This window comes from Dermacentor variabilis, chromosome 6 (assembly GCF_050947875.1).
Source record: "Dermacentor variabilis isolate Ectoservices chromosome 6, ASM5094787v1, whole genome shotgun sequence".
Taxonomy (NCBI): Eukaryota; Metazoa; Arthropoda; class Arachnida; order Ixodida; family Ixodidae; genus Dermacentor; species Dermacentor variabilis.
Genome location: NC_134573.1, coordinates 119,274,562 through 119,295,741, shown reverse-complemented (window position 1 = coordinate 119,295,741; position 21,180 = coordinate 119,274,562). Strand labels below are relative to the sequence as shown.

General features: G+C 47.0%; 1 long non-coding RNA gene across 1 annotated transcript in view; it reads right to left on the bottom strand.

Annotated features, from left to right (window-relative positions):
* Window positions 1-18,093, bottom strand: part of LOC142585118 (uncharacterized) — a 70,060-nt gene extending 51,967 nt beyond the window's left edge. Inside the window, exon 1 of the long non-coding RNA XR_012829031.1 lies at window positions 18,018-18,093. This is a non-coding gene — a long non-coding RNA (uncharacterized LOC142585118). The remainder of the gene's footprint in view (window positions 1-18,017) is intronic.
* Between the last annotated feature and the right edge of the window lie 3,087 nt (window positions 18,094-21,180).

Sequence of the window (21,180 nt, the reverse complement as noted above, 5' to 3'; positions counted from 1 at the left end):
ACTGCTGTTGTGTACACTGATGGTCGTGTTCTTGGAGCGAAAGTCGGGTCTTCAAGTTTCTCTCATATAGCATAGCGTAAAGCATAATGGAACCGCTTTTAACTTCTTGGAGGCATATGGAACGAAAACTCACACTGCTGTACACGGCCAAAAGAAGTGTTCTTTGTTCTCAATCAGCACTGATCCGATGCAGTTGAAACACACTGCAAGTGTTCGGCGTTGATATGCTGCAGCGAAAATGGCAGTGGCGTATTTGTAGTGTCCGCAGGCACTGTATCTTCAAGAGGGCCAAATGTCTCTAACTGCGAAAGGAACAAACATACAAGGCGCGCAGACAACAAACACGCAACTGTGCAACAAACAACAAGAATGCCCAATCCAGGAAACAATATCCGCGCCCATGTTTTCACTGTTCGTCCTCTTGGTCTGAATCTCAGAGAGCGCGTATGCCAAAATTTACCAAGATTCCATATACTCCAATGGCGAACGCTTTCTCATTCCTACAGTAACGCGTTACCTGCTCAGTTACTACGGCGCAGCTGTAGCTATAAGGTTTCGCTGTTCTCCAGACTGAAGTTCATGATTGATGCTGCCAGCTGAAAACATCATGTGAAAACATCATCTTTGTCTTGAACAGCACAGATACGCTAGGAGCGCAGCAAACCTATTGTGACAAGAGTGTCCCCAATAGCGTATCGTTCGCGAGAACGTTACTATAAAGAAGAAAGAGACAATTGAGTGCCGACGCTAAAAACGAGGTCGACGCACATGTTGGTCCAACTGATTAGATGATTAGATGTTGATTACGTATCTGTATTCTCACTCTTTTTCACGTTCATTATTCACTTATGTCGCATCCTATTCGTATCGTATCTCAGGGGCGATTACGTCGACACTGTTTTCTTTAGCGACGCTACTTGGTCGAGTCTCTTTCTTTTCTTCTTGAAAGTGATTACCAGATAGCCGGATCCCAGATACGCCCTACCCGTGTGATGTCAGCAAAGGGGACCTTGTTAAAAAAGAAAACATTGTCTTCAAAAGCACGCAAAGCCGAAGCACGCGGCAAAAGCGTGCGGCGTGCGGGAGCATCTGGACACTCCGCGCGCGCGTGTTAGTTAGCGCATACTTGGTAGATAGCTCTAATATTCAATTCTAATAGTAATAGCAGATAGCTCTAATAGCATTTGGTGTAATAGTCCAACACCAAATGCACCAAATCCTTGTGAAGTTCGCAAAGAAGATGTTGCCTTCAAAACTTTTGTAGTGGTAGCGCAGTTAAATATATTAATGCATCATCAGGGCTTTAGAGACCTATCTTTTTAGCTGCACCATTGCCATCAACTTTTCAGCGAGACAGAGGACGCAACCGCGCGGATAAATCTCGCCTGGCGGAGATGTTGCGATACACCAGTCTGGCAGGTTGACAGTGGCAAGATGCGGCAAGCCCTGTGTTGCAGGCCTTTTGGCGGATAGTGAAGGGGGATCGAAGGCGTTCCCGGCAGGGCCAGGGAAAAACTGAAAAATCGTATCAGGTGATTCCCTGGCACCAACGTCCGAAGTGGCCATCGTTATCGAGTCATTTCAGTTTTTCGGCCAACATCTAGGGGACCTCCTCTGTCTCGGCGCCCTTCACTAGTTAGTCATTTAGACTTAAACGACTAATTCTAGCAGACGTCAGCAAACGTTCATGTTCCTTGAAGAGGTGTCCAAATATGAAAATATTAAAAAAGACAAGTCCACATGTCGAAACGTTGGCTCCCACTTTTACCTATGCTTTTACCTTGTTCTCGTTTTTTCATCGTCAAATCTGTAAGGTAATTTAATATAATGCTATATATTATTCAGACCTGGAAATGCTGTTCGTGTGTTAGACTTACAAAACCAGGTGGATATGAGTCACGCAATATAAAACAGATACAAACAAACGAGTTCACCTGCAGAAAACTTATGTCTATATCAGAGAACTCCTAGGCTGCACTAAGCGAAGAATATAATTCAGCAGCAGCTCTTATCACCTATGAAGGCCGCTTATAAGTGTTTCCAGGAGAGAGAGAGAGAGAGAGAGAAATTTGTTATATGAGGAAAGCTCAGAGGTCGGACGTCCAAGTGTGCAAATCGGCAAGCCTGTCACGTTCAGGTGATCCAGGTGTAGCTGCAGGACGCTTATTACGGGAAAGAGGTAGCACATGCATATCTTTTCATTCCTTTATACTTCGTAGTTGCCGCCCAATTTAAGTTCTCAAAGCGGCATGGACTTTCAGAGCTGGTTTCGCAAAAAAAAAAAAAAAATGTAACTGCTTACATGGTAACTGGTAACGGTTACTGAATAAAGTAATTGAATTACAGGGAGTGTTACTGAGTAAACAATTTTCTGGCGCCAAATTAAAAGAATTGCCCCAAAAATGTTGTTTATTACAATTAATTGCATGTACTTCGTTACGAACAATTCTGCTACTCACAACCAATGCCACATCACCCATTACTCTTGCCTCTATGCGACGCTAGGCTCCACAGATGGCGTCACAACGCCGTCGCGGTTTACGTCAACACTCGCCAACAAAATGGGACCGAAGCGTGCATTGTGCCTAGAAGACACAGAGGCTTAATTAAAAGAAGCTTCCGAGCGGAACAAGAACGTGTCGCCGAACGCGAACACATGCTTGGCGGACATAAGCAGCGCGGAGCCTTGGGATTATTTAGCTGGACAATTGCGCCATTAGTGCTAAACTTGCACAGCATTTGTTTTAACATTGCCGTAAACACCAAAATATATGCTTCCCTTCACGTCAATTTCCACGTATACGTGGAAATGTTTAGGTGGTTGCTATGGGTCGAGGTGGTCAGGTAGTTTGTTTTACCAAAGGGGACCTAATGGGCACCGTAGATTGCACTGACATAGGGAATTGGACGAGTGCCAGTCTTGAATCCTAACTCTAGTTGTACTGTCGCTGTTCGTACAACACGGGTCGGAAACCTTGTCTCTAGCGAGTACGGCAGCACTGCGCTTACCTCTATGCGTCTCAGCACACGACCTCGTTTTTATTACGTTCGAAGTAGCAGGATCGCCCAGCGTAGCACTGTGTATACAGCCACGATCTTTTATTACCAGTATTCTCGGGCCAAATGACGGAACGATGTGTGTCGCGTATGAACGTCAGCACAGAAGGCGCCTACCTGTTAAGCAGTATTGACAATATGGATGTTGTTCGCGACAAAGGACTTCCATAACCTTGGTCGAACTTCTGATCTTTTTCCAGTCGCGTCTTCACATGCGGTTTCGCCTTTCGAGTTTTAAATAATCTGCCCACTTCAGCACACTTATTACTTGTTCGACTTCTAGACTTCGGTCTTCCTTAATACTTGTGGTGCCAACTTTTCTTTTTCTTTTTCTTAAGCGATTCCCGAATTGTTTTTACGACTGATTCCATGAACAGTGGAGTCAGTGAATCAGTAGACAGTTGCCATTTTATACTATCAGCAGTTCGTTTCTTGTTTTTGTTGTATATTATTGTCAGTTATTTTCTCATGTTTGTGCGTTTCATAAGCAAGGCAGCAGAAACAGTTTATATGAAGCGCGATATTTTCTTCAACTATGCCTAAGTTAAATGTGCTTTTGACGTTCTTCGTGCGAAACGTTATTACTTGCGCAACAAAGAAACAAAATTGCAGCGGCGCCCGCGGCAAAGTGTTTCTGTTGAGCATTGAGGTCGCTATATAGAGACTCTAATTATTCCTTACAAAATCCAGTACAGTACAAGGTTGCAACTCCGAACATGACTCGCTAGAAGCTCCCCATGTCTAACTGTTTACTTGAGGTCAAAAAACGTCCAAGGTCACCAAAAATTCGGCAATGAAAAAGACTGTCGTCGTCGCTACAGCTGCCTTTTTCTGCGCCGCCATTTTTAAAACCCAGAGCACTTACACTTAGGCTCCGTTTGCAGGTGCCATTTACTAGGGCAGTATTCGGACCACAATGATGAAAGATAACTCCCACTCAACCGTGGCACTCAGTAGACAAAAGGAAATCCCTGAACGAGCCAGCAGTGACGCATATTTTGAACGCCCGGACGAGTGAGGGTGGTCCTTGGCAGAGGAATGGGCAATAGTATCCCATATTTGTTTTAGTTCGTCGTCTTTCCGAAACCTATTGCCTCAATTATAAAATGGTTATTTTGTTCTCGTTGCCATATTAATAATTTATTCTCTTTACCTTATCAATGTGCCTACCTTTTGATTTGAGTCTCGGCCATGTAGTACGCCACGGCAGTCCAGTCGCTACGCCGTTGCATCGCAGTACACGAGGTCGCCGGTTAGATTTTGCGCGACGGGTTCTTTCTTCAATCTGATGGTGGCTGGATGCAAAAACTGCGGTGTACTGGGTCCACGTGAAATAGCTGCTGTTGGTCGAGGTTGAACTTTACCCCTTCACGTCGTGTCCCTTGTAGCCCGTGAATTTCTTTCACACGTTAAGGCACAATATAATTTTCAACCTTAGGTGGTTAAGGTACCTGACTATTCCTTAGACTTACCGGTTTCAATATCGTTCTTGCGTTTTCGCTACAATCAGCGACATCATCATCCTCTTTATCACCGTCCTCATTTGAGGAACATAGGAAACACTTAATTTTGACTCTAACCATACTTTCTTTGTTCGTGCAGGCATACCACGCATACCCACGCCTTCCGTGCGAGGCAAGGAATTGACTGAACTTATCCAATTTGTCAAGCTAAAATACGCGGAAAAATCGTAAACTACGACTTACACACAACCTACAGACATGATAGCTCTCTCGGACTGTAATTCGAATATGCGAGAAAACATAACTATGTTACGCAAAAACTCAAATAAACCCCTTTTCCAGCGTTTCTACAATTCATGGACCAAAGAAGGCGTCCGCCATTTGCGCACGCCAACGCGTAAATATCTAGGAGTCGGGGGGGGGGGGGGGGGGAGGCGGCGCGCCCGCTTCCTTGAAACACTTCCAGACCGAGCTCGCCCCCGCCGCATCGCGGCCCGTGCAAGAGGCCGCGTTTCTACCAGAAAGCAGGCCTTCGTGCGTAGCGTTGGCCGCAAGCGTTTGCCGGTAAACATTACGGCTACATATGCTACAGTTGCCGGGAAGCGCGAGAAGTAGTCAAGGTTCTTTGAATGCTACGGCGTTTCACTCTTAAAGGTGAAGCTTAAGTGTACGCCAAGTTTCTTTTTTAGATTCTTTAATCTTCTGTGGGTTGAAGTTTATACTCCTCTTTTGATCTTGCCTTCTACGGTTAGAAGAGTGCTTGAACATAGTTTCAGCCCTCGTAGCCTTGCTCTTAAAGTCAAGTCATCGCGTATGTCAAATACAGCGATAAGTGTGATCTGTCATGCTTCTCCGGGTTCCCAAGCACTTTCCATCTGGGGATTCCTTCCAGCCCTTTGCACCGTCACTTCGGTCTTATTGAGAACGACATCCTGTCCGGAAAGCGAGTCGCGAGGTGCTTGAACTTTACTGTGTGCCATCCTAATAACATGTAACAATGTTAACTTAGAGAGTGTGCCGCGTAGTGCTGTTGTTGCGCCCAACAGACACTGGAGCTTCAAGTTTCACGCAGTCGTGTGAGCAAATCTTGCGCGCAGCCCAAGAAAGATGCTTCGGCACATCGCCGAACTGCGTTTCACACAGGCTCGACGCGGAGCAAGTACACCGACAGCAGACGGAGCTTCACTCAGCCTTCAACACTACGTTTGTGCCTTGTATGCGAACCTTTCAATCCAAGTCTTTTCCTTTCACGCCAGTTGGCACGCAATCAGCGCATATACGGCCGCAAGCCATTCAGCCTCCGGTAGATCATCAGGGGAGCGGAAATCGCACCGAGAAACGACGGTTCCGTTTGTTCCCAGCCATGTCATCGCATCCTCCATATACACCTCTCAACGTGACCCGGAGCAGCGTGATGAAATGGCGCCCCCTCCCCCCCTCCCCCCTCTATAGAGTGTTCGCTGCGGCCACCTAGAACGCGGCTCGCACGCCTTCCGGTCATCACGCCAGGCCGAGAAGAAACAGCGCGCGCCTTAGGGGTCAGCAGCGACGAGGAACACTTCTGCTGGTGATGACGACAATCCGGGCGCCGCCGGTCTCCCTTCGCACCCCTACGGCCTGCGTGCCCCCTCTCGCCTATCTACTCACTTAGGGTGGCGGCATCGCGCGTGCTTGTTTGGACACGCGGGCTCGCGGCGGGCCACGCAGTCGCAATTACGGTTATAATTGGGTTTCGCTGGCGGCTGATTAATGGCGCGGTACGTTTCCGCTGAAACTATCGGCCCGTAAATCTACGCGCCCTCCGCTGCGACCTGTCCGTCTCTCGCTCCTTCCGCCGCGGACTCCTTTCTTTCATTTTTGTGCTGGATCTCCCCTCGCCCGGCGATCCTTCTTTCTATATTCGACTTCTGCTCCTCCCCTCGCATAACCGAAAGGGAAGCCAAGACGGACTCGCACGTGCTGACTCCACCGGTCGTTAATTTGAGCGCGTGTGCGAGAGATTTGACGTATCGCGGCTTTTCATCCCTCCGTTCCTCCGTCCGTCACGCTTCCACAGTAAGATATTTCGATGTCACGGACAGGTCCTCACACTGAGCGACGAATTGTAATGGGGCTATGGGATAGCGGGCTATGGGATAGGCTGCTACAAGAACTGAAGCTTCAAAGAGTTTGCGCAAATGCTTGGCTGACCTGCGCAAGGAAGACGAAGATAGAAACGAAGACGACAGTCAGCGCTTGTACTGCCGTTCGCTCTCTCGTCTTGCGCTGTTAGGTCAATTGTGCTACCACACTTGCGTAATCCGATCCTGTCGAGTGTACAACACATACATGTATAATATGCAGTGGCTTCAGGCGTACGTGCGCTGAACGGTTAGTGCGCAAAATCGTGTTTGTGCACAAACCGATTTACGACGGTTTGTCGCAACCGTGTACGCCAGACAGTATACGCGCATTTCACTGCCGGGTATAAGTTACCGTATAGAAACCTGTCAACTCCATACTCTCTTTTCGTTGTATTTGCAGCCACTGTAATATGATTACGTTGCCTTGGCTCAGCGAAAAAGCTAAATCTGGGTTTTCTAGAAGCACGCATGCCGCATCTAAATCAATGAAACACAGGTTGGCCGCATATAATATACTGCTGACTTCGACCCTCAGCTGGGAGCTACAAGATTAAGCTTCACGGGCATCTGATTTTCCTTCCGGCGCATGCGCACTGTATACTCCTGACGTGGATATCATAAACCCTAAGAAAAATTCCGGGGAAAACGGGAGTAACTGGGCAATTAGTCCTAATAAGGGCGTTTTCGTCCCTCGAAGGACTAACTGCATGAATGCGCGTGCCGTGTGCAAATTTTGGGGAGTAAGTGTTTAGTTCATGGTAGGAAAGAGAGCAACGGGAGGACGAACGACAACAGTTGCTCCCGATGCACTCCACTGTTTTCGTCCGTGTCGTGGAGTGATGCGGCGAAAAACAGCATTGTCTATAAATCGTGAATCGTTCGAATTTCGTGCACTGTCTAATGAACTACATGCAAAGCGGCACTTTGCCACGTCGTGAGGGAATTGTGTGAAATTTAAAAGAGGAAATGTGAAGAGCCATGCCCTTCATGCGCACGCCATAAGTGAGCGATACACATAATAAATAATAATAATAATAAATAAGTCATTGATAGACTGCTAGATTTTCTTGGTCAATAGTACCGTTCCTTCCGTTCCAATGAGGTTATATACAAACTTAACTTAAACTCGGATGGGATACGTTAAGCGACAGAGCAATCGACCTTCTCTGTCGTCTTGGGTGCCCTGTTCGAGCTCGCTTCACGTATGCATCGCGTAATGCCTCAGTTAAAATCACCCTAAGAATAATCGGGCAGATTTCGTTTTGCAGTCGCTTATGGTCGCAAGTACACTCAACGTTAGACTCTCCCCGCATAGCATACACAAAATGCGGAGTCGCTTTTACGTTGTCACACCTGCGTTCCGAAGCTTAACCTTGTCTCAGTATCCTGTCCTGTCGACTGCCCAGTCGTGGTGAAGTGGTTAGAGTACCTGACTTGTGAGGACGTGAGTTTGAATCCTGCTTTAGGGCACATTTTTTTTTCAGCTCAGTAATTTTTTTATCAGGGTATAAATGCCTAATTTCATTATTCGACCTTTGGGGAGCATCGGAAAGAATGACCGTGACTCCCTTGAAGAACATCCGAAAAGGGCAACTGTTAGTCCTCGAAGGAGTAACCGTATAGGGAGTAACAGATCGTCCCCTCCCACTTACCCCCTAAACGGAGGAATAGCTGTGGCAGATCAGTTCCTCCCGTAAAGGAGTAACCTCAATACCCCACTTCTTCCTTTTCTTCTTAGAGTGATAGTGTCGTTCTCTTGGTTTTCAGTGCACAGGTTTTCCGAAGCTCTTCTCTGACCAACATTCTGTCTATCTCTGTACACTTCACTGAATTCGACAAGTGCAGTCGCAGATAGCCAAAGAGGATGAGGTGGAGAAATTGAAAGTGCGTGCTTACTGCTAATCCATATTAGATATAAATTGGCTAAGGTGCTATGAGTCATGAAAGTTACTCGAGAAATATATACCAAGAACAAAAAAAACATAATAAATAAATAAAAAGAAACACGGATAACGTGATGTCACGCACAAGCATGACGATCATCATCAGCATATATTTTTATGTCCAGTGCAGGACGAGGGCCTCTCCCAGTGATCTCCAATAACCCCTGTCCTGCGTCAGCTGATTCCAACTTGCGCCTGCGAATTTCGTAATTTCATAACCCCACCTAGTTTTCCGTCGTCCTAGATTGCGTTTCCCTTCTCTTGGTACCCATTCTGTAACCCTAATGGTCCAACGGTTATCTAACCTGCGCATTACATGACCTGCCCGACTCTATTTTTTTCTCTTGATGTCAATTAGAATATCGTCTACAGCCGCTTGCTCTCTGATCCAAACCGCTTTCTTTCTGTCTCTTTACGTTATGCGTAGCAATCTTCGTTCCATCGCTCTTTGCGCGGTCCTTAACTTGTTCTCGAGCTTCTCTGTGAGCCTTCAAGTATCGGACCCATATGTTAGCCCCGGTAGAATGCAGTGATCTTACAAATTTCTCTTCAGTGATAGTGGTCAGCTCCCAGTCACGATCTGGCAATGCCTACCGTATGCACTCCAACCCATTTTTGTTCTTCCGTAAATTTTCTTTTCTTGATCAGGGTCTCCTGCGAGTAACTGACCTAGATAAACGTACTCCTTCACCGACTCTAGAGGCTGTCTGGCGATCCCGAACTCTCGTTCCCTTGCCAGGCTTTTGATCATTATCTTTGTCTTCTGCATATTAATCTTCAAGCCCACTCTTACACATTCTGTATTAACGCGAAGTTGTAAAGATAGCAAATATATATAAAGTTCGGATGCACGCTTACTCAGCAGACAGTAAAACAAACAATACAATGAAAACTATAAAATAAGAACAATGTTCAAGCACCTATTGACTACCAGAATTTTGAAGGAAGGTCGCACGAGACAAAAATTTCACACAACGCATAATGCCCTGCTTGCAATGTATGGTAGGCTACGGTCTAAAAGAATGCAGGACCACTCAATTGTTCTAAACGTTACACACAGTTATCGCATCTGCTGGTCTTAAAGCAGACAAGATTATAACACGTGTGAGCTGTCATGAACCGGTTTACCACAAGCAGATGATGTTGATTCAGCACACCCTATTTTATGTAGGAATAGTTTGTTGAAAACTGCACCTAGCCGAGGTCGATGGAACAATGTTCCCACGTCTTTAGGTAAATTAAGGCAAAGTGCGAATGTTTAGTCATGCGTCCTCTACATAAAAAACATATAGATGTTTTCGTTGCATCGCCGAACCACGCAATCGAAAGCTATTCTTTGGGGAATTTCTTCGCGATGTGTCTTAAGTCACGGCTGAACAGAGTAACGCACATGTCGCCTGATTTGCGGGCCCGTTTTGTCATTTCCTCTGTCTGGTCGTGCCAGGATTATCCAATGTGGCTGGGCACCCACCGATATACACCGCCACGTCCACAAGATTATGCGCTGTGCGCGTATTCCGCATTTGAATCTTCCGCTGTAAGTACGGTTCTCTCACGTCTTGTGTCAATGTTTTATGCATTGTTTATGTCAATGTTTATGCATAATGCAAGGGCAATGTTTTAAGCATAAAAACTGCAGTGAAAATACTATAGGAGGCGGCACGAAGAGGTAGCCGCCGTAGCGATGGTTTATTTAGGCCGACCAGTTATGGTGTAATGGGATCTCGGGTGCGACCGACACCACGGCCGCTCAGATCGAGCGCGCTAGCGTGTTCTATACTCGCGCTACCTGCACGTGAGGTCATCTTCTTTGCGCCTGCTTTGGAGGCGATGGTCGCGCCGCTACAGTACCATTCAAGATGATTGTTAATGTTAGCGATATCCCTCTGTTCGGTAACCTGCTGCATACGTCTGTCACGGTACCTAACGGGCACATCATCGCGCACACAGAGTGCCAATCTCGTTGCCAACCGCAATGTCAAACGCTACCGTGACACCACGACCTCGGTGTAATCACAATACCCGAGTTGAAACCTCGTAGCAACCTCCAGTATCCGCAGTGATCCTGGCTGAAACTCCGCTGCGATTGCCGGCCAGGTCTGATAGGCTGACCTCGCCTGTAGCATCATAATCATCACCGTCACAATCACCTTCGTTACAATTGATATCAATCAAGCGGCCGAGCTTGACTGTTGGGTTGACGGTTGCGGATCGGGCGTTAGCATCCCGCGCGCTCCCTCCTCACCCCTTACTCGCCTCTTCCTCCGCATCTGCTCTTTCTTTTTTTTCTCCGTCTTTTCTTTTCGTAGCTTGTGTTACTCCCTCCACTTGTATTAAAGCGGATCTCATGCACTCTGTTACTTAAGTCATTCTCATTGCCATTTTTTTTTTGCCTTTTACCTCGGGACATTTGAATTTGGTAAAGTGGAGCATAGCTAATCGCACTCTTCAAAATGCGCTCAAATAGCCCTGTTACGGTATCATGCCCGTAGTTTTAATGAGCAAATGGAAAGCCTTAATGATACCCCCTTTTACGAAGCATGTCATTACTTCCGTCCCCGAGAACCTTGCAAGGTGTTCAAGAGCGGTAGCGGCCACCAAACGCGCGGTCAGCTCAAAAAATAAAAATAAAATAAAAATAAAGATAAGAAAGAAGAAAGTCGCTGCAATTTCTTACGGCCATGACTTGCCTCACGCATTAGAAAGGGTTGGTGACAGCGCAGGTCTCTGTCTCGCATTTACTACAGCCAAGAATCTAGAGAATTAGAGGTCCTTTGCAAGTCCAGATACGACGCCTCGCACAAGCAAGGTTGTCTGTAATCAACCACATATATCAACAAGTTCATAAATATATTCAGAAGCTGTGCTATTTATGTCATCCCGGTAAACTGCTGCAAAATGTATGTTGGTCAAAACGGCAGAGGCCTCAATAACAGATCGCGAAAACACTGTAAGAGAGTTAAGAACGGTAAGAGCGCTTTTCTGGCTTTTCTCCGTTGCACTGCAAAAAGTGCGGCCGCGAGCCGCAATTTAATACTACTATTAAATTGGTAAGAGCCGTGAGCAGAAAACCCGGGAAATCACATAAAGTCTCCAGATGATTACGTTGGGTTGACTGCATAAGCATGCTGTCAATGCTATGTTCCGAAAGGGAGCTGGCCTAATTGGCATCTGGAGCACGACAGTGGTGGGTGCGCAGCTTTTGTTTACCATGCATGAATGTCCGTTAGCTCGGTTTCGGGTCTACACTATTGTCGCCTAGTTCATGCAGCTTTCGATGTCATCGAGCTCTGTGTCTTTAGCTTCCCTCTCCTACTCATCTTTTGTTATGTTTGATTTTGTAGTTAATAGTTTTCAAGTATCTCGATCGTTAAAGTCATTTGAATGTTAGCGCATTGTCCTCATCCCTCGGGTTACCGCGTGGTTTCTCAACCGATGAACTAAACGTGTACTCATGAATCTAACGAGCTCAAGTACAGAATAGTGTGATTTTACACTAGCTTCTTTATTTCTGTCCTGCGGCATTTTCGGTCCACTGCGGCGTCGTCGAGCGCGCGCATTTTGCACCACAGCCCCGGTTTAACGCGACCGCTCGCCGCCGCAAACCTCGCAAGGTGGCCGCGGCACTGTAGTCGCCACCAGACGTCGTTCGATGAATCACGCCGATTCTCGCCGATTCTCGCCGATTCTCTGGCGCACAGCTACTGCAGCACTAATCGCCTCGCTACCTCAAAACCGTGCGTAGCTGTAGTGCGGATGATGAAGTGTGGATGATTACAGGTCACTGTAATAAAATGCTAATGCGGCGATAATATGAGTAATGGCGTTTCTGGGCGCGGTGCGAAGAAGCAGCCACTCCCGTATCTCGTGCCTGCCGCGTACGAAACAGCAAACGATTCAAAGCAAAAACTTCTTTTCGTGCGTTTTGTTTTTATCTCACTTGCTTGCGCACGCCCGCATAACAGCGTTACGGTGAACGGTATACAATGAACACCGAACCTAGATCAGATTGAAGGAGTTTTATCTTGCTAACCGAAGTCGAAGGCGCAAATTTTCTCTCAATTTCTCTATCGGTCCTTATCGCGATCGTACTGGATGAAGACACGACAGTGCGCTAATTTCTCGCGATACCAAGCGTACAGCGTTAGCACTAAGCTGGACAGTATTGCCAAACGCAAGTGGTCAGAAGTGCGTGGTATATTAGCTAAATAAGGGGTTCTTTCGCAAAAGTGAAAGTTGCCACTGTTAATCCTCTCTCATGGCCCTTCCTTCGACGACTAAATGAGAGAGAGAAGAAACAAGAAAGGCAGGGAGATTAACCAGCACAGAAAGTCCCGTTTGCTACCCTACACTAGGGGACGAGGGAAAGAGAGATAGAAAGATAAAAAGAAAGCAGAGAGAGTCACGATTACAGTCGGCCTTGATCCCCGCACCAAAAACTTCTGGTGGTGAGTTGTAGCAAACGGGCGAGTTTAGCCTGGTGATCTAGGCCGGCAATTGCTTCGCCCGAGCGTCTTCTAGAATATCACTGCGCTATTTCACCACATATCAATCAAACAAGTCCCTTTTTAAAAATTTAATAATAAGACGTGAAGCTATTTTGAGGGCTATGACTGATCCTTCTGGGAAGGCAAGGTGTTGCAGGCACGCAGGCGGAATGTCCTTCTTTTGCAGGTTCTCCTCAAGGGCGTCCCTTTTATCTAGGTATTTTGTGCCCCACCACAGAAAGTGTTCAATGTCTCCTGTCTCGTCGCATGCCGTACAGTTCAGAGCATTGATATACCCCGCCTTAAACAGCCATGCTGATGTACGAGCAGGTCCTGTCCTTATTCGATATATAAATGATGCTTCCTCTCGACAAAATCTCTTGGGTACGCAGGCCATATGTGGTGGAATCTGAACTGACCCACACTGATTTCGAATGTGAGGTTTATTACCTTGATTACTTTTCGGTCCTCTGAATTTAGGAGGATGATAGAGCACTGCGTATACATATATGCAAGAGCATCAGCTTTTTCGTTGCCAGCAATAGCAATGTGGGAGGTAATCCACTGAAACATTACTGTGAAGCCTTTGTTGCCGAGTTCTTTCTTGGGGGCTTGGAATTTGCGCGGGAACTCGATGGACAGTAGACCACGACAGAGTTGTTGCAACGCAGCCTTTAAGTCCGTAAGAAGAACCACATTCTGCGGAAGCAGTCTTTAGTTTGCGTAGAGCAGCAGCTATTGCCACGCCTTCCACAACTGTCGACGAGGCTATGCAGTCCAAACGGCCAGGCCATGTATATCTGAGAGAGAGAATATAGAATGCAGCTGCGCAGCGGTTTTCGTCTGCCTTGACAGACCCATCTGTGTATACTTGTAGGTGATTCGGGTAAGTCGTGGTAAAATGAGTGAGGACTAGTAACTTGACTTAATTGTGCAGATGGAATGCAGTTCTTTGACTGCAGTCATGGTACACTTATGTTGCATGTAATATATTCGAATGTACAGGGCTGGTCTACCTTTTTTCCGCTTCTCTACGCTATGTGGTCTAAGCAAGCTACGACCAACCGATTCGGGGACGAAATCTTGTTAGCACTGAGACCGTCACCTGGAGTCGTCATCTACGCGAAAGAATATCAGTATCCCGGGGGGATTCTTGAAATACAGAGGACTGCACACCGAATAGTGGCAAGCCAGGTGAGCTTGTGCGCTCGCCTGTCCCACTTGTTACCTTACTTTCCTGCAATAATGCGACTATGCGAGCTGGGGTGTGCAATCGACCTCAGATAGAGCTACAATGCGAAAGCACGTATCAAAGCGGTCACGCGTTGTATCTCATACTGAAGGCGATATTACACGTTTTGGGAGCAAACAACGCTAAACGCAGGACACAGAACAACGGGACGCAGGACGCTGCGGTGGCTTTCTCTCAGCTTTCTATTACCCTTTCCCTTACCCCAGCGTAGGGTAGCTAACCAGACGCATTTCTCGTTACCATCCCTGCCTTCTCCCTCTTTTTTCTCCTCCTCCTACTCCTCCTCCTCCTCCTCCTCCTCCTCCTCCTCCTCCTCCTACCAATTAAATGTGATCTCTCTTTTTTTTTTCTATGGAGGAGGTGGTGGGGAAGGGGTAGCTATGTGGCCTTTCCATAAGGAAAAAAAAATCCTCTTCGCTTTTCTTTTCCCCTCTCCCAGCGCAGGATGAACCAACCGGGCGAGACACCAATTAATCTCCTCCTTCTCCCCGTCTCTTTCCCAATCTTACCACAGTGTCCACATTTGCGCCTTTAGAAATACCTGACGTTGCTTCTTTCCCACAGCGCAACCCACAGCTTCGTGCTGGCAGCACTTAGGAAGAGCGATCGCTCGTTTGCATGCCCCGGCAATGTTTTCTCCCCGGCGCTACGTTTCCCAGATCTTTCCCAAGCGCCACGCTGTGACTCCTATATCACTATAGCACCGCAGCGTTGCCCGAGGCAAGACAGCTGCGCTATAAGTGCAGCGTCGGCGAGGCAGGTCTTGTTCCCCGTTAGCCTCATCTTTATAGCGATCGAGCGTGCATTACGTTGTAATTTCCCTAGTTGCTTGCGAGACATCATCCGCAGGGCCGCGCTGACTTAGGAAGGTCCCACGTGTTATATATAAAGAGCTCAGATATGTGCGTGACTGTTCGGAATTCACGGTCCGAAATTCGGCCGAAGATGTTTGCTTGTTTGCGAAAACAGAGCTACTGGCAAGAGAGGGATGCGCAAGAACGGCAATACTTAATGAGCGTAGTAATGGTTGTATTTCTCAGCCGAGCGCTCTATTGCGCCCTCGCGGGCTGCTGCAGATCTTCGACAAAAGTGGCCCCGTTCCTACCATTCTGCTTCGCCGTGTTTACGACCTGGATAATCGCTCGTTAAGGGCTTTGACAACACCACGTGGATTCTGCAAGGAACGAGTTTATCTCGTTAAGCGGTAATGGCGCGTGCTATAACGGGCGTGCTCCTAAAGTATTTGTTCACTAAGAGGGGAATTATTTTTCTTCGGATAAAGGACGATTAGGGAGAAGGAACTGAGAAAATTCTACTATCTGGCCACCTCCGTAACGCAACACTGGCTCTTCAACATGCCCGCAGAAGGAGGCTTACGGGCTCATGGAGGATAACAGAGACAAGAGCTTGAGGCAAAGAAGTTTTTAGTTGAACTGTACCATTGTGAGCGAGTCTGGGCGCTAGTAGTCCATATTGTAATAGAGCATTCCTAGTTTTCTTGAGTGCGCAAATGCGCTATCTTCGAACATTCACGAAAAATACCTGAACTCTAGGAGTCCATTATTATGTTAACCAGGTACATAGCGCTGTTTTAGAGACGCGCGCAGCAGAGAAAGTATTGCGACAAGCATTGAATTGTTACCATTAGCATCACCAGCAGCAAAAGTAGTAGCAGGAACAGCAGCACTGACATCATCATCATCATCATCATCATCATCATCATCATCATCATCATCATCATCATCATCATCATCACCATCGTCGTCGTCGTCGTCGTCGTCGTTGTCCCCTTCTTCTTCGTCAGCTTCTGGAAACTGTGAAAGGAGATCTCGCACCACCGTTGTCTTGGATTAAAATAACGTTTTACCTGCGCCTCAAATATGTGGCGCAGGGCGCTGAAGAAGCCAAATCTCGTCGTTACTTATAACTGCCTGTCACCCCTGCTTATATTTTTCTTCCCTTTTAGCTTTAATGCGCTGGTCACTGCTCGGTCCTTTTCACGACGAATTATATGGCGCACAGAACCCAGCTTTGCTTTAATTTTTGCCAACAGGCTACCATATATCTTGAGCGCTAATAACTTATTTCGGGCCTTTCTATCAAATTCACTACTATCTGTCTTCACTCATAGCGGATTTTCTAGCGTGCTGCATAGATTCTTGTTGTAACTTTCTTATACCTTACCGGGAGCGTCTGTCGTTAATTAGTCTTGTCAAAGCCCAAAGGGAAAGAGGCAAAGGATGCATAGAAAGACAGGGAGGTTGACAAGATATAGTCCTAGCTGCCTACTCTGCACGGGCGAGAAGGAGTAATGAGATATAAAATAGATGATCCCCTACGAGGTAAACCGAGTGCACCATACAGCGTTAGCAGGCAGCGTTCTTAATGTCTAACTTGTAGACCCGTAGATCTGAGGAACTTCAGCAGCGCAGATTTCATACCATATTGCTTAGCAGCGCCCGAAAATTTTGAAGAGATTGAAAAATGCTCATTTGTGCACCACTGAGTGCAAAAAAAAAAAAACGCAACGGTTGGTAAAGAAGGAGAATAGTCCTCCTCGTACCCAATCCACCTCTGTTATTCTACTTCCAACTCCTCTGTAGCCCTGCACCACCCATATACGTCCAGTTGTACTGTCTGCAATGGTAACGGGTGTCTTTCCTTTAGCTGACCGTTACAGTGAGGTTGAGGTGTCCCCATGCAGGAAACAGATATTGCGCAGCATGGAGCCTTATGTTCGACACCCTCCCCGCCCACACACACACATGCCCCCCACACAAACACGAACACCAAACAGGAACCTCTGTAACGCCATTGTGAATTGCCCTGTGCAAAACTACTGTACATTTCGAGTAAGTTATGCGCCCCACGTGGCCTAACGCACCAGTTCACACTACACGCGTATAGTGGTGCAATGCTAGATCGCTGTTGTTGAGGAAAAAAAAAGACACGTCGACGAACGCTGTGTGGGGCGGGGTGGGTGGGGGGTGGGGGGGGATGCCGGTTTATACTTCCTAGTGTAGCGCTCTCCATCATGCCCTGCCGCACGCTCCTTCGTCTCTCTCGACACACGGCCATGCATATTCCTGCCTAATTGCAACGCCAAGAAGCTAATTGCCTGCCGCGTGCCCTTGGCTTCGACAGATCTATCGCCGCTTTTCAGCGGCGCTCCAGGTACGTGACCTCATATGCCGGTGCAGTGCACGCGCATTCTTTAGCGCATCCTCTCCACCAAGTCGCATGCGCTTCATTACGGTAATAGGTTGGGCGGGCGAGGTGCGAATACGGCGTTTATCTCTTTCGACAGCGGTGCACTAAGTACAGTGGATGAATCCTGCTTATCACGACGATGAAACAGCGCGCAGACGGGAAAGCAGTTCAAGGACACGAGACAGGGGCTGTGTCTCAATTGTGCCTAGAAACATTGAAGCAGTTTAGACTTACCAAGCACTCTTGCGAAATTCTATTTTCGTCAATTCTGCTGTAAGAAGTTCATTAGTAAAACAGAAAGTTAATGCCAAACTTGCAAGAGACAAGTTGAACATACTGATAAGAAAGACGTACAAATTTGCAACAGGGCTACCACCCACCACGTCAACAGAAAAAACAGCTGAATCTAAGAGTACATAATACCTGGGAAGAATAGGCGGAGGCGCACTAGACGCGAACCAGTTCGAAAGAGTAAAACTTACCACTGCCGGTAGAACTATCCTCAGAAGACTTGCACACCCTCTTGAGGCAGAACGCAGCAGTCCACAATGTGCACCCTCGAACCTGAGAGCAAGGATAAACACAGTTCCCATGCTAATAAACATGCAACCAGAATAGAACAAAGCAAGAAGAAAGGAGCGAGCCACCAGGCTACAAAAAATGCTAAAAGTAGAGAAAGCAACAAGGCAGAAATAAGTTACACGGACGCCACAAGACACAAGGCAGGGAGATATGTTATTTTCGTAACCAACAGAACGAAGAGATAACAGATGCATCAATAGTTGCTAGAAGCATTGAGGTAGCCGAACAGGTCACCATAGCAACGGCCGTAGGTACCTGCCAATGGCGCGTGCCGGTCATCGTCGTTACAGACTCGCAGGTAGCCGGACGCCACTTTCGGGCAGGAAGAATTAGCAAGGCCGCACTCACCATCATCAAGGACCAAGACACCCCTGAAACGCACATTGTCTGGACCTCGGGACACGAATTCTTGGCGGGAAACCAAGCGGCTCACGCCGCAGCCCGAGAACATGAATGTACGCTGGCCAATCCCACCAGGATCGTCTACCGCCAGACCAAGACAAAATGACACAAAGCAAGTACTACAACATTATAGAACATTATAAGAAGAACAGGAGGGAATATCCGCCACTGCACTGCAAGCTTAAGAGAGAAGACGCCGCCATACTCCGCCGACTTATGATAGGCAATTACCTCCGCGGCACTCTGCTACACGCGATGTACTCCTCAACATACACAAGAAACTGCCAATACTGCAATACGCCGAACACCTTTTACCACATGATCTGGGAATGCAAAAATAACCCGCGTACAACGCCCATCCAAGCATCAAAAGAAGATCAGCGGGAGGCGCAGCTGACCGGCCCAAAACCTGAGGACCAGGTTTTGAGAACCTGAGGACCAGCTGGTGAAAAAGTTCTGGCTATCAGCACAGGGCCACAGCTACCTAACCAGGGTGGCAGCCCACCTTCGGGCATTAACAGATTGGGTTCCGCAATAAAGTTTATTCACTAATTTCGCACCAAAACCCAGGCGACGGTATTCGCGAGTCCAAGTAAACGCTCGTCACCCAGCGGCCGCTCCGAGAAACAACCGATCCAGGTTAAGCCTTGAAGCGAAAGATGATTTCCTATCGCGGCATGCGTTGAATGCCTCGTATAGTTCTCAAATCGTCGTGACGTCGCCGTAAAAAAAGCTCGAAAATTAAGAAAGGCGGATGCCGAAAGACTTTTTGTGTGTGTGTGCCATTATATTTGCTATCCTGATGGAAAGACAGCAATGTACGATTCATCGTTCCCCAAAAGAAGCAGACGTTGAAGAGCGACTGGAATAAGAAACTTCCGCATTGTTTGAAACACTTCACTCGGGACTACTTCATTCTGCTCGGCAAGTAGACCATTGTTGTTGTTTTTTTTTACATTAAATGTCTTGCTGTCGTTGCAAATCGCGCAGTGTACTTTCTCCAGGCAGGCGCTTTGATAAATTATAGTAATGTACGCTAAAACTTCGTTTGGTTTTGTCCGTTTATAGTTTCCTGCCCCAGCATTATTGTTAATGATGCTTTAAGCAGCAGGAATATTCTCGCTATTCTGCTTTTCCTTGCAGACAGGTCACCAGGAAGGATAGCGACCTAGGAAGGTTTGAAGTTGATCATGACACACATGCCGCGAGGCGACATACCGTTTTCATAGCATGCTTTAGTTTAGCAGTGCAAGCAGAAGATGCTGTTTTCTCATTCAACGCTGTGAGTTGTCAGTCTATTTGCCCGCAAGAAATTTAGAACTGCAAATAACGCTCATTTTCCAGCTTTGGAGCGTTCGACCTGCGCACAGCGCCGATATACAGTTTGCTTTCCGAAACTGTGCACACAGCTAAATTCCACTACGGCTGGTTCAATTCGTTTCAAAATAATGCATTTACACTATAATTAATACAAAAGACTTTGCCAAAAGCAAACTCTTGGTAAATTTTTGAAACCCATTGGAAGAAACTCAACTTGGTCCGATTGGTTTTTATTCACTTCTCGCGTTTCACCGGGTATGAGAATTTCTACGGGTGGCAGTTGCCTACTGTTTTCCGAAGCCCGGGTCGTATACTTCGAACCCCGCGCACTACGAGCACGGACAAGCGCCAGTCGTCGAACGCAGACGATCTTATCACACGTATCAGCTAACTATAAAGTGAAGGGTGCACCCCGATTCACAAACAGAACATTCATTTGCTTTTATCCCAAGACACACTGACCAGGTAAACTTACAGTTTTTAGCCTCGTTCTATCAGTGCAGAACATCCGCGCTTGGCTTCTGAAAGCGCGACAGACATTACTGCCTATATATTGTGAGATGGTATATGTGATGTACTGCAAGACAAGTCGCAGTGATAAGTTGACTATGAAGGTCGAAAACAGCCAACTATCGTACCTGTAGCAGTGAAGCAATGCGGTGAACAAGTGAATGCACCTTTAGGGGAGGCTCGCTGCGCACATGCACTTGTTTTCTTTAACCTCCAGCTCAGCAGAAAGGCTCTTTGTCCTTAAGAAAGTCAGATGCGGATGGCTGGATAGGCCGGATAGCGCAACTACTTCCGTGATTTAGTGGCTGAAATCATTGAGATCGATCTTAATAAGGTTACCGGCAGCAATGACCCTTTCGGCTTTCGCTAAACATCCCGATTTGACGCTACTAAAGAGCAACGTGACCGCAGCACCAAGCGAAAGAGCCGCCGTGAACCTGGATGTTGTAAGCGATATTTGCTCATTTCGAAAGTGTTGCCAGCACAAGTAGCAGATTCTAGAGCTGTCAGTGCTAGTGTAATATTACGGATCTCAAGGAATTCTCTCTTGCAGGCCGTTTCCAAATCCACGCGATCGTGTGTACGTCATATTAGTGCCAAAAGGTGCCAATTATTTGTGTTCAAGCCCCCTTTTTTTCTTTCTAATGGTACACATACTAAATGGAACCGCGTGCAAGGACGCGGAGCTAGATATACGACAGGAAAGAAAACGTTAAGTGGGTGAAAATTGAGCTGTAGATCCCTTCTTGATGTTCCAGAGCAGCTAGCTACTTTAGCAGCGTTCACTTATATTATTCTTGGCGGTAAACGCAGAGCACCACGGTAAAACAC